We start from the raw sequence: 13,614 nt of genomic DNA on the forward strand, positions 1-13,614 counted from the left end.
CGGTTAGTGAAGAGGAGGTGGAGGCTGATGTGGATAAGACCTCAGGCAAAGTAAGGAATCAAAACGTTGAGCATGGAGCACCGCAGCATATATTTTAAAGCAAGAAGCAATGTATGAAAGGCGGGTAATAGTGTTGAAGATGAGGTAGTTGGTTTTCAAAGCCAGATAGTGTGTAGTGAGGAGAGGTTGTCTATTGGACAGAATTGTTAACGTACAAGTGTAACGTAAACGGCATGCAAAATCGAAAAGTGTGAATACCGGACTGAAGGTGTAGGATTTCAATGTACGGAATAAGGTTGATGAAATTGTAGCACGGTTGCAGTTTGGCAAATATGATATAGACATCACTGAATATTGGCTGAAAGGAGATTATAGCTGGAAGCTTGATGTCTAACGATACACGTTGTATCGAAAGAACAGGCAGGAAGGCACAGTTCTACCGGTAAGAAACGAACTCAAAACATTAGAAAGAGATGGCATGGGTCGGAAGGCGTTGAATCATTCTGGATAGAGCGAAGAAACTAAAGGGTAAAACCGCACTGATGCGAGTTGTATACAGACCACACCACCCCGCCCCCCAAACAGTAGTAAGGATGTGCCTTACAAATTACAAAATTAGATGGAAAACACGCGCCAAAAGAGCAATGTTACAATAGTCAGCGGCGCCTTCAGTATGCAGGTCGATTGGAAAGATCAAGTTGGTGTGGATTCCAGGAGAAGGAATTTCAAGACTGGCCACCAGATGGCTTTCTAGAACAGCTAATGGTTGAGCCCAGTAGAGAATCAACTATTCTAGACTGGGTGTTATGCAATAAACCAGAATTAATTAGAGAGCTTAAGATTAGAGAACCCTGAGGAAAAGGGTTCAAATTCACCATGGAAATTGTGAAGGAGAAGCTAAAGTCATATGTATTAGCATTACGGTGGAGTAAAGGGAATTACAGAGGAATGAGAAAGAAGTTGGCCAGAATTCATTGTAAGAGAACGCTGACAGGGACGCAAAGCAGGCATGGCTGGAATTTCTGGATATCCATCACAAAAAGGAAGAGGTATTCTAAAGGAACGATCACACACCTTGGATAACAAGAAAAGTCAGCTTAAAATCCAAAGAGAGGCCATATAATAGCAAAAAGTAATGCACAAATATATGATTGGTACAAATGGCAACTAAAAAGTCATGAAAGGGGTAAAGATGGGATGCGAGGTAACCTAGCCAATAATGTTAAAGAGGATACAAAAAGTTTCTTCAGATACATAATGTGTAAGAGCGGCGAGAGTGGATGTTGGATCGCTGGAAAATTAAGCTAGAGAGGTAGAGGCAGATGAAAACCAAATGGTGGGAAAACTGAATAGGTATTTTGCATCAGTCTTCTCACTGGAAGACACTAGCGATATGCTGGACGTTTCAGGTGTCTGGGGTCCTGAACTGTGTGTGATCTTATCATAACTGGAGAGAAGGCTCTTGGGAACCTGAAAGGTTTAAGGTAGATAGGTCACCTGGACTAGATGGTATACAACTCAGCGCCCTAAAAGAGTTGGCTGAACAGATCGTAGAGGTATTATTAATGATCTTTCAAGAATCATTAGAATAGTTCCAGAAGACTGGAAAATGCAAATCTCACGCTACTCTTCAAGAAGGGAGAGAGGCCGAAGAAAGGAAACTATATTCCAGTTAGTCTGATCTCAGTTATTACTATATCCCGGATAGTAATTTCTTAGTTGCTGCCTGTGCCACGCGCCAGTGAGGGTACTAATAGGATAATTTGGCAGATGACGCTTGTGCAGGAAATAGAAAAGACGAGTCAAAGGCGGAATGCTGGGGTAGTCATGAGAGATTTTAACATGCAGGTCATTGGGGAAATTAGGTTGGGAATGGATCTTAAGAGAGTGAAATTGTTGAATGCCTAAGAGACAGTTTTTTAGAGCAGTTTGTTGTTGAGCCTACTAGAGGATCGGCTATACTGGATTGGATGTTATGTAATGAACTGGGGTCGACTAGGGAGCTTAAGGTATAATAGCCCTTTGGAACTAGTGATCACAATATGATTGTGTTCAACTCGAAATGAAATGTGACAGGGATCAGCCATGATTGAAAGGCGGAGCAGACTCGATGGTCTGAATCTGCTCCTATGTCTGATGGTCTTATGGTCTGATATGCAAGATCATTTATTAAGGACGAGATAAATTAGATCGCAGGGTACTTGGTGGCACAGGATAAAGGAGCCTATAGTCAGCATGGATTCCTCGAGGAATCTTATCCGACAAATTTGTTCGAATTCTTTAAAGAAATGACAAACAGGGTAGACAAACGAGAATCGGTTGATGTTGTTTACTTGGATATTCAGAATGCCTTTGACAGGGTGCCACAAAAGAGACTGTTAAACATGCTACGAGCCCATGGTATTACAAGAAAGATTCTACCATGGGAAAAGCAGTGGCTGGTTGGGAAATATAGGAAGCCTTTTCTGGTTGGCTGCCAGTGAATAATGATTTTTCAACACGGTTCTGTGTGTCCAATTCTTGTTATGTTATATGTCAATGATCTGGACGGTGGAATTGTTTGCTTTTTTTTTGCATAGCTTTCAGACGATATGAAAATAGGTGGAGGGGCGGGTAGTGCTAAGGAGGTAGAGAGGCTACAGAAGGACTTAGACAGATTAGGAGAATGGGTAAAGAAATGGCAGATGGAATGCATTATCGGGAAAATATATGATCACGCACTTTGGTTGAAGAAATGAAATGAAAGGGTTGACTACTTTTAAATGGAAATACAATACAAAAGAAAAATTGACTTGAGAGTCCTTGTGCAGTGTTGCCTAATGGTTAATTAGCAGGTTCTGTCTGTGGTAAGGAAGACAAATGCATTGTTAACATTTATTTCAAAGGGACTAGAATATACAAGCAACAATATAACGTTGATATGTTCTGAAGCACTGGCAATACTGAATCAAAACGCGCTGATGTACAATTCCCAGGCTAATACCAAATTCCTTGCTTGCACATAGGAATAACTTTTGTGTGACGATACGTGGGCTGTGATCAACGAAGAGAATCGCTGGAGTCACTTAGCACTATATTTCAAGGCTGTTTATTAAGTGTTTTTGTCAAGTACCCCGTGACGGGTTAAAGAACCAGTAGAGATGGAAAACACCTTGGAGTCTGCTATTGCTATTAACTAATACTCGTTTATTAGTAACTGCGCAACAGTAATATAAAATCAGATATATCAAACAGGATAGCTATGATTATATATATATAAGTGTGGAAATATATCAACCAATCTTCTTCAAACCTACGGGTAAATAGATACAGTCTTATGGTGATGATTAAAGTTCCTTCAGTTAGTCCTTCGTCAGGTCTCGTCCCGAAACGTCGACTGTACCTCTTCCAAGAGATGACGCCTGGCCTGCTGTGTTCACCAGCAAATTTTATGTGTGTTGCTTAAAAGTCCAGCATCTGCAGATTTCCTAGTGTTTCAGTAAAGTTCAGTTCAGTTAGGGGTATTGAGTTGAGTAGTGATGGAAAGAGAGAGGTGTTTAGTTCTTCAGGTGAGCTGATGCTGTCGATCTTCCCGTTGTCCTCTGAAATCTTTCAGAAGTCACCAAATGTTACCACAACAAGGGGACTGTTTTCTGTGGTGGAATTATCAACCCAGGCGAGGGTTCTGAACACCAGTCGTCCATCAAATAACGCCACCCTCGGTTACCATGACAATTTTCCAGCTGTTCGCTGCTTCCTGTCTTCCTGTCTCTTTCCATGGCAACCCAGAGGTTGACAGCAGTAGTTAGAGTCCATGTAACTGTGTAAACACGCTGCAGAGAAACCATAACACCAGCTCAAATCATGTTTCGTCCCTCTCTCTCTCTCTCTCTCTCTCTCTCTCTCTGTAATAACAAGGTGTTTGCGTTGCACTGCTCTCTCTCTCTCTCTCTCTTTTTAAAGGCACAGTCCATAAGTGATAATTCAGGATTCGGTCACACTTTTAAAAACTAGCGAAATTAGCTGAAAGAAAACAATAATGACGAAAGGTATCTACCCAAAAACATAATAACAGCTTCATACTTTGTCCAGTAAGAATTCCTGGTAGCCCAATCTCCCTCCCTCTGCCTGCTGAGAGCAAACCGCCTGGTTTGTTAGACGCCAAGGCATGCAATCTTTAATTATACACATGGTATCTTTAGACTTCATATGAATCAGAACATAATGCACGCAAAATGCAGTTATAAGCATATACAAAGTATATAGAAGTATCGACCTTAAGTACCGTGTTAAAACATATACCCATTTTTACCACCATCCCCATTATCAAAGAAACTGAACGTTCGCCGTTTATATCTGGAAGGCACCAGAAAGCAAACCCGTTTTAAGAATATACCAGGGAAATATATTGAAGTGCGCACACTGAGCACAAACAACTGCAGAAAAATCAGGCAATATTACAGCGTATTTACCTAACGCTCTCCGTAACAATTTGTCACACTCCCTTAGAATGTCTCTCACCGTCAACACGTCTTCAGTTCCGCTCCTCTCTCACAATGGCTAGTCCTCCGCTTAAATTATTTATTTTGGAGTAATAAACACAAAATTATCAGCAGGCCGGACGACATCTACGTAAAAGAATAAACTGTCGACTTCGGGTTGAGACCCTTCATCAGGACTGGAAAGGACCACGAGGAATCAGAGTAACAGGGTGGGTGAGAGGAGGAAAAAGTACAAGGTACTAGGTAACATGTAAAACCGGTAGAGTGGCCGGAGGGGGGGGGGGGGTGATGAAATAAAGAGCTGGGAAGCTGATACTAGAGAGAAATTGGAGAGAAAAATAAAGGGCGGTAGAATTGGGAGTCTGATAGGAAAGGACAGAAATGGTAATAAATCACCAGGAGTCCCGAATTCGGCGAGAATAGGGTAGTAAGCCGCTTTAACATTGCCCAGGATTGTGAGTCTCTCTGAGGGACTCTTTCTACTAAAGGCTGAAGCCTACATTGATAAGTAGATATAGGCAATTCCATTTAATCTCATACTGATACGTGAGGGAAATGTCCAGTCAGGTGAATAGCACACAGAAGATGCTGGAGGAACTCAGCAGGCTAGGCAGTATCTGTGGAAAAAAGTAGAGTCGAGGTTTGACAACATTATCATTTTTACAGAAATGTGTGCATATTAGTTCAGTGTGATGGAGGGACCGTCGCAGCAGGAGGGAAAGCGATGGACTCGAGAGAGCGCTGAGTGCTAGGAACCAGCTCAGGAGAGTGTGCTTTAAAAGGGGTGCGAAGTGGAGACTCAGGGCAGTGTGATCGAGGGATCGTCGCAACAGGAGGAGGTGCGAGGGGCTCGGGAGAGCGCTGAGTGCTGGGAGGCAGCTGAGGAGAGTGTGCTTTAAAAGGAGCGTGGAGGGCAACTGTAGGGTTAAACATACTGCTGATTAGTTGATTAGAGGGATTGAGTACTTGAGATGATTGGCAGGGACAAATAAAAGGAGGGGGTAACTGGAGAGGAGCGGGCACTGTGTGAGTGGCACAGGGTAGGGGTGGAGCATTGAGGCTTTGGCTCGAGAAGCTTCGGCGAGCAGAGGCTGAGGACGAGTTTGCTCCCAGCCGGGTAAGTTTCTTTAATTAATTTGCTTAACTTGGGAGTAGATAATGTGGGCAGCAGTTAGGGCAGTCGAGTGCTCTTTATGTAGTATATGGGAAGTCAGGGACAGCACAATTGTCCCTGATGATTACAGCTATAAAAGGTGCATCCAGCTGCAGCTCCTGACAAACCGAGTTAGGGAACTGGAGATAGAGGTTGATGAACTTCGGATCATTCGTGCGGCAGAGGCAGAAAAAGACAGGAGTTTCAGGGAGATAGTCACCCCTAAAAGTCAGGAGGCAGATAGATAGGTGACTGTCAGGAGAGGGAAGTGGAATAGACAGAAAAAGCAGAGCATACCTGTGGCCGTTCCCAATAACAATAAGTATACAGTTTTGGATACTGTTGGTGGGGACGACCTACCAGGGACAAGTTTCAGTGGTCGCCTCTCTGGCGCCAAGATTGGACCCTCAGCTCAGAAAGGAAGGAGGGAAAAGAGGAGAGCAGTAATGATAGGGGATTCGATAGTTAGGGGGCAGATAAGAGGTTCTGTGGGAGAGATCGAGAATCCGCGATGATCTGTTGCATCCCTGGTGCCAGGGTCCGCGATGTCTCGGATCAAGTACTCGGGAGGGTGAGCAGCTAGATGTCGTGGTCCATGTAGACACCAATGACGTGGATAGGAAGGAGGAGGAGGTCCTGCAAAGAGAGCTTGGGGAGTTAGGTGCAACGTTGAAGGACAGGACAGGACCTCCAGGGTTGCAATCTCAGGATTGCTACCCGTGCCACGTGCTAGTGAGGCTAGAAATAGGGAGGTAATGCAGCTAAATACGTGGCTAAGAAGATGTGCAGGAGGGAGGGCTTCGTGTTTCCGGACAACTGGGCTTTGTTCCAGGGAAGGTGCAGGGCGGCGCTAAGATGGTGCTAGCTGGGGCTATAGCCCCAGCAGAAATTGCAATAGCCCCACCATAGCACCACCATAGCACCACCAAGAAATTAACTGCAGCTGCTTTGCTTTCTCTGTATAGTTTTGAATACAGCTTGTTTCTCCAGTTGATCTAGTGAAACAGCGCCCCCAATTACCATAGCACCCACGCAGCAATAAAGTTATAAACTCTGTCAGATCCACTCTACACTTCTGCTTATTCGTTCGTTGTCAATGTCTTGCCGTTGCTGTCCTCAGATCAGTTAAGCTGATCTAAGCTGACTTAAGGTGGTGATGTCACTCACTCTCACTCACGCGAGAGATTGATAGTATACATCCAGGCGCAGATCCGTGGTCTCGCGAGACTAACGGATACCACACGCGCACATTGTGCTTTTACAAGCGAGCGTTGGCCTGGCACGTGCATTATTTTGGCCGGAGTGAAAAATGGATCGAATTTTATTCAGAAAACGACCTCATCCAGAGGAATCAGTCGTTTCTCAGCCTGAGCCTGTCTTAATTGAAAGTGACATGCAGAAAGAAGTAAGTGGGGGATGAGGACGACAGCAGTTCATCGAAGGCGTGTGAGGGCAAAGTAGAGGCACAAGAAATGGAGCGGGATTCGGAAGAGAACTTGGATGAAGCTGCTCTTAGTGCTAGTGGGAATACTGTTAGTGATGTTAGCCAGCAGCCTGAGGAAGGACCCCGTAATCCAGCATTGAAAAAGTACTCTTCACAACAGTTTGGCAATCAGCAAAGGTATTTTTATTCATGGCTGGTTTGACCTGTGCTCCTGGCTGGAATATTCAATCACAAAAGATGCTACATTCTGCTTCGCATGCAGGCATTTCCTGTGTGGAGGACATGGGTTCCATTCTGAGTCTACCTTCACTGTCACCGGTTACCGCAACTGGCGGTAAGCTACAATAGCTTTCAAAACCCACCATGTAAGTGCAGCTGATAAGTTTGCGATGGAGGCATGGGCCGAATTCAGCTTGAGAAAACAAGGCTGTTCGAGATTGGGAAATATGCTTGATAAAGGACATTCAAAGATTGTCCAAGAAAATCGTGAGTGTATGAGAGCAGTAGTTGGCACGCTCTACTGCGTGCCAAGGCATTGCCCAGCGAGGACACCGGGAGAATGATGGATCTGGCAATAGGGTAAACTTTGTTCAGTTGCTCAGTGTAATTGGGAAGTTTGAGAAGACTGTAGCTAAAAAAAAAGAGGACAATCCTGGAAATGCAAAAAACACCCATCACGATATCCAAAATGAAATTATGGGTATTATGGCAAATATGGTCAGACGTCAAATAAGTGCAGAAATTAAGGAGGCTGGATATTTTGCCATCATGGTGGATGAAAGTAAAGACTTGAGTAAAAAGGAGCAAACATCAGTGGTGGTGCGGTATTTGAATAACGAAACAGTGCTTGAAGAATTCTTACACTTCACTCCAGCAGAAGGGTTGGACGCAAAGTCGCTTCTTAAAAGCATTGAACAGACACTCGCCCAGTGTGTTATTGATAAGAACGCGTGTATTGGTCAGTGTTATGACGGGGCAGCAGTGATGTCCGGGTGCAATAATGGGGTATAAGAGAGGTTCAGGAAAGAGGTCCCACAGACATTATATACACACTGCCATGCTCACAGACTTAACCTTGTTTTAGTGGATGTTGTGAGCAATGTACCACAAGCGGGTGAGTTTGTTGTGCAGCTGCTTTACAACTTCTTTTCAAACTCTGTTGCCCAAGATCTTTTCATGAAGAAACAGAGAGAACTGAAATCAACTGCACAGCCCGTGGAGTTGAAGAAATTGTCAGATACACGCTGGGCATGGCAGTATACAGCTTTGTGGGCTATAAGTAAATCATTCCCTGCCATTCTAGCTACACTACAGCATATTATGGGTCAACCAAATGCACGGAGGAAAACGGAGGCCAGAGCTGTAAATGGACTGATTGACGAGCAGTTTGCTTTACTTCTCACTCTGTTTGAAGATTAATTCCGAGTCACCAAGTTCATGTCAGACCAGCTACAATCTCCTAGATTGGAGCTTTCATCCGATGTGGACTTGGCTCAGTCGGTTATCGATGCACTCTCAGCAAAACGGGGAGAGGAATCATGGAGAGAAATTCAGACAAGAGCTAGGGACCTGTGTGTCAAGGCCGGTATACCCGGTATACAGAGCAGGCCACATGAAAGGAGACAGGCCCAGCCACCCCGCCGCCTACATGATTTCGTTGTTGAGGCCCAAACTGAACGCACACCTGTCACATCCTCTGATGACCTTTGCAACCATTGTTTCTATCCAGTTATAGACAGACTTCTGACTGAAATAAAAAGACGGTTCTCAGTTGAGACTGGGAGTGTTCTGACTGGAGTCTGAGCATTGAGTGCCAAACACAAGTTCTTCCTAGACAAGAATTGTCTTTGGTCAATGGCCCAATACTATGGAATGACTGAAGTGAATCTGACTGCAGAGCTACATCAGGTTCGGCGTCTGCTGGAAACAAAACAAAAGCAAGGACAGGCAGTGAATGACACAGTGGAATTTCTAGCTCTAATGAGACCCTCCCGCGATGCATTTATAGATTTATACAAACTTATCTGCATATCACTGACTCTGCCTGTTACATCTGCCTCATGCGAACGGAGTTTCTCTTGCCTCAGACGCGTCAAAAACTACTTAAGGAATAGCAGCGACGATGCTCGGAACGGCAACTTGGCCCTGTTGGCCATAAACAACCGGAGGACCAAAGCACTTGACATCCAGAAAATCATTGATGCTTTCGCCACCAATCACAACAACAGACGGATTGTGCTTCTCTGAAAACATTAATGGTGAGTGCAGTTGATTTTTTTAAAACTTTGGGCCAAGACTAATGCTGGTTATTGTTATTATTTTTGTGGTGGATACCCCATAGTCTTTATATTTCCTGCAAGTCCTAAAATATTACATTTACTGCTATTAAGCGTACTGGTTTTGCTTAGACTTCCAAGCAGTGACTCTGTTGATTTTTGTTTTAAATTCAATAGCCGAATTAATTGAGGTATTCCATGGTCAGAGTACGATTTGTCCAGCTCCTGGTAAAGCCTTGCATCTGTTGTTTGCCTTATTTGATTTTAATAACGGTGTATCTTTTGGCATTGCTGTTTATGTAATGCGAATAGCAGTGAGTTCGTTTTGTGTTTTTTTAGTTGAAAAGTATGCATTTGACGCTGATTGCGGGATTGGCGCGTGATTCACGTTGTCCGCTGTTGCTCGGATGCTCTGTTTGTTTGTTTTTTGTTGTTGTTTATGCTCCGTGTAGCCCAGGTTGTCTCCGATGCCGTTCACACTGTAACAGTTCACCTCCATATTAGATCTATCAATTGCTGTTGCTTGTGAATCAACAGAGGCATTTATAGTAGGCACATTATGCTTGAAACTGACTTTTTAACGCCTCGCGTCTGGCCTTGCGAATACATATTACCATACAGTGCATCCCTCAGCACCATCACTGAATAATTCAGCCCCTCCGTAGCACCAGCAAGAAAAAATCTCTGGCGCCGCCATTGGGACGGTGGGACCTTTTCCGATGGGATGGTTTGCACCTGAACTGGAGGGGGACCAATATCCTTGCAGGGAGGTTTGCTAGTTCTGCTCGGGGTAAGGGGGGTGGAGTAAACGAGATTTGTAGGCGGGGGGGGGGGAACCAGAGTGTTAGAGCAGATAGTGAGGTGGAGGAGGATAAAGGTCATGCGAGGACTGCATGTATAGACAGAACTCAAAGGTTTGTACGTGATAGAAATGTTCTCAGGTGCATTTATTTCAATGCAAGGAGTACTGTAGGCAGATGAGCTTAGGGTGTGGATTGGCACGTGGGATTACGATATTATTGCTATTAGTGAGACTTAGTTGCAGGAGGGGCAGGACTGGAAGCTTAATGTTCCAGGATTCTGTTCTTTCAGACGTGATAGAGGGGAGGGATGAAAGGGGGAGGAGTGGCATTACCAGTCAGGGAAATTATCACAGATGTGCGTAGTCAGGACAGCCCGGAGGGCTCGTCTACAGAGGCCATATGGGTGGAACTGAGGAAAAGGAAAGGTGTGATCACACTAATAGGGTTGTATTATAGACCGCCCAATAGGCAGAGAGAATGGGAGGAGCAAATCTGTAGACAGATAGCAGACCAATGTAAGAAACAGAAAGTTGTAATAGTACGGGATTCTGAATGTCCACATATTGACCTGGATCCCACAAGTTGAAAGGACTAGATGGCTTGGAGTTTGTCAAATGTGTTGAGGAGTGTTTTCTAAATCAATATATAGAGATACCAACGAGAGAGGATGCAATACTTGATCTCCTATTCGGGAACCAGACAGGTCAGGTGACAAAAGTATGTGTAGGCGAACATTTTGGGGCCAGTAACCATAATGTCATTACTTTCAAGTTAATTATGGATAAGGATAGGTCTGGTCCTCGAGTTGAGGTTCTAAATTGGAGAAGGGCCAATTTTGTGGAATGGAAAAGGATCTGGGAAGAGTGGATTGAGTTAAGTTGTTTTCTGGCAAGGATATGTTCAATAGGTGAAAGGTCTAAAAAGCCGAAATTTTGAGAGTGCAGAGGTTGCATGTTCATGCCAGGATTAAAGTCAAGGTTAAGAGGCATAGGGAACCTTGGTTTTCAAGGGATATTGGCGATCTGGTTAAGAAAAACAGAGATGTGTATAGCAGGTATATGCAACAAGGAACAAATGAAGCACTTAAAGAGTATAGAAAATGTAAGAAAATATTAAAGAAGGAAATCAGGAAGGCAAAAAGAGGACACGAGGTTGCTTTGGCAGATAATCTGAAGGTAAAGGTGAAGGGTTTCTGCAAGTATATCAAGAGTAAAAAGACAGTAAGGGACAAAATTGGTCCCCTAGAAGATCAAAGTGGTCGTCTATGTGTGAAGCCACACGAGATCGGGGAGATTTTAAACAGTTTTTTTTTTGCATCAGTATTTACTCAGGAAACTGGCATAGCGTATATGGAAGGAAGGAAAACAAGAAGTAGTGTCATAGAACATATAGAAATTAAAGTAGAGGAGGTGCTTGCTGCCTTACAGTGAATAAAGGTAGATAAATCCCCCAGGCCTGACATGATATTTCCTCAGACCTTGAGAGAGAAGAGTGTAGAAATTGCAGGGGACAATGAAGAAATATTTAAAATGTCCTTAGCCACGGGTGCGGTGCCGGGGGATTGGAGGGTAGCTCATGTTGTTCCATTGTTTTAAAAAAGGCTCCAAATATAAACCAGGTAATTACAGGCCAGTGAATCTGACATGAGTAGTAGGTAAATTATTGGAAGGTGTTCTGAGAAATCTGATATACAAGTATATGGACGGCCAAGGGCTGATTAATGATAGTCAGCCTGGCTTTGCGCGTGGTAGATCGTGTTTAACGAATCTTGTAGAGTTTTTCGAGGAAGTTACCAAGAAAGTAGACGAAGGAAAGGCTGTGGATGTTGTCTACATGGACTTTAGTAAGGCCTTTGACAAGGCCCCACATGGGAGGTTAGTTCAGAAGGTTCAGACCCTAGGTATCCATGAAGAGGTTGTGAACTGGATTCTAAATTGGCTGTGTGGGAAAAGACAGAGAGCGGTAGTGGATGATTGCTGATCAGACTGGAGGACTGTGACTAGTGGTGTGCCTCAAAGATCTGTGCTGGGACCATTGTTGTATGTTGTCCATGTCAATGATCTGGATGATAATGCGGTAAATTGGATCAGCAAGGTTGCTGATGACACGAACATTGGAAGCGTTGTGGACAGCGAAGAAAGCTTTCAAAGCTTGCAGAAGGATCTGTACCAACTGGAAAAATGGGCCTGAAAATGGCAGGTGGAATTTAATGCAGACAAGTGTGAGGTGTTGCATTTTAGAAGGCCAAATCAAGGTAGGCCATACACAGTAAATTGTAGGGCACTGGTGAGTGCGGAGGAACAAAGCGATCTGGGAGTTCAGATACATAATTCCCTGAAAGTAGCGTCACAGTTAGACGGCGTTGTAAAGAATACTTTTGAAATCCTTGTCAATATCAAAGTATTGAGTATAGGAGTTGGGATGTTATGATGAGGCTGTAAAAGACACTGGTGAGGCCAAATTTGGAGTATTGTGTGTAGTCCTGGTCACCTAACTATAGGACGGATATCAATAAGATTGAAAGAGTGCAGAGAAGATTTACTTGGATGTTGCCGGGTCTTCAGGAGTTGCGTTACAGGAAAAGATTGAACAGGTTAGGAGCGTAGAAGAATGAGAGGAGATTTGATCGAGGTACAAAATTATGAGGGGTCTAGACAGAGTAAATGTGAATAGGCTATTTCCACTTAGATTAAGAGAGATAAATACGAGAGGACATGGCTTTAGGGTGAAAAAGGAAAGGTTTACGCGGAACAATAGGGGAAACGTCTTCACTCAGAGAGTGGTGGGAGTGTGGAACGAGCTGCTATCTGACGTGGTAAACGCGGGCTCACTCCAGTGTAACAGGAAGATATCAGTGCAGGAACATTTCTAGTCCTTGCTGTTCAGACACATGGAGGCAGCGAATGGTAGCTCAAACTGTAGGAAGATGTGACCCAATTAAACAATCAAACACTCTGCAATTCAAAGTACTCCGTTCAACGAAAAAAATCAACCAGCACCCCAACGTGCAAAAAAAATTTGCGCACACAGCAAGACAGAAAAAAACAGAGAATATAAAACACAAAATCTAAAGAGTCCAGACATTCTCAGTTCAGACCAGTCAAGTTAATCTAGCGCTGTTACGTTCTTTATCTGCAGGCCGCCCTCATCAAAGTTGCCAATAATGGCAACAAAAATAGGAGCGACAATAAACCAGAGCGACATGACATGAAGAACAGAATCGTATTTACAAATCGCGTAGATTAAACCTTGCCGAGGACCCAACACTGCGGCAGAATCCCCCGACAGCATCGAGCGAGAAGGAGAAAGAGACAATACGAACGCAGGGCACTTCTTCAGGGAGCAGCAGATGAGAAGGAGAGGGAGACCGCCACATATAGACACCTTTAACTGGCAGCAGAGATCGAGAGGCTGGAAGACGATGCGAAACACTATCTTGCCTTCCGCTCTCACCTCG

Source organism: Mobula hypostoma, chromosome 5, assembly GCF_963921235.1.
Source record: "Mobula hypostoma chromosome 5, sMobHyp1.1, whole genome shotgun sequence".
Taxonomy (NCBI): domain Eukaryota; kingdom Metazoa; phylum Chordata; class Chondrichthyes; order Myliobatiformes; family Myliobatidae; genus Mobula; species Mobula hypostoma.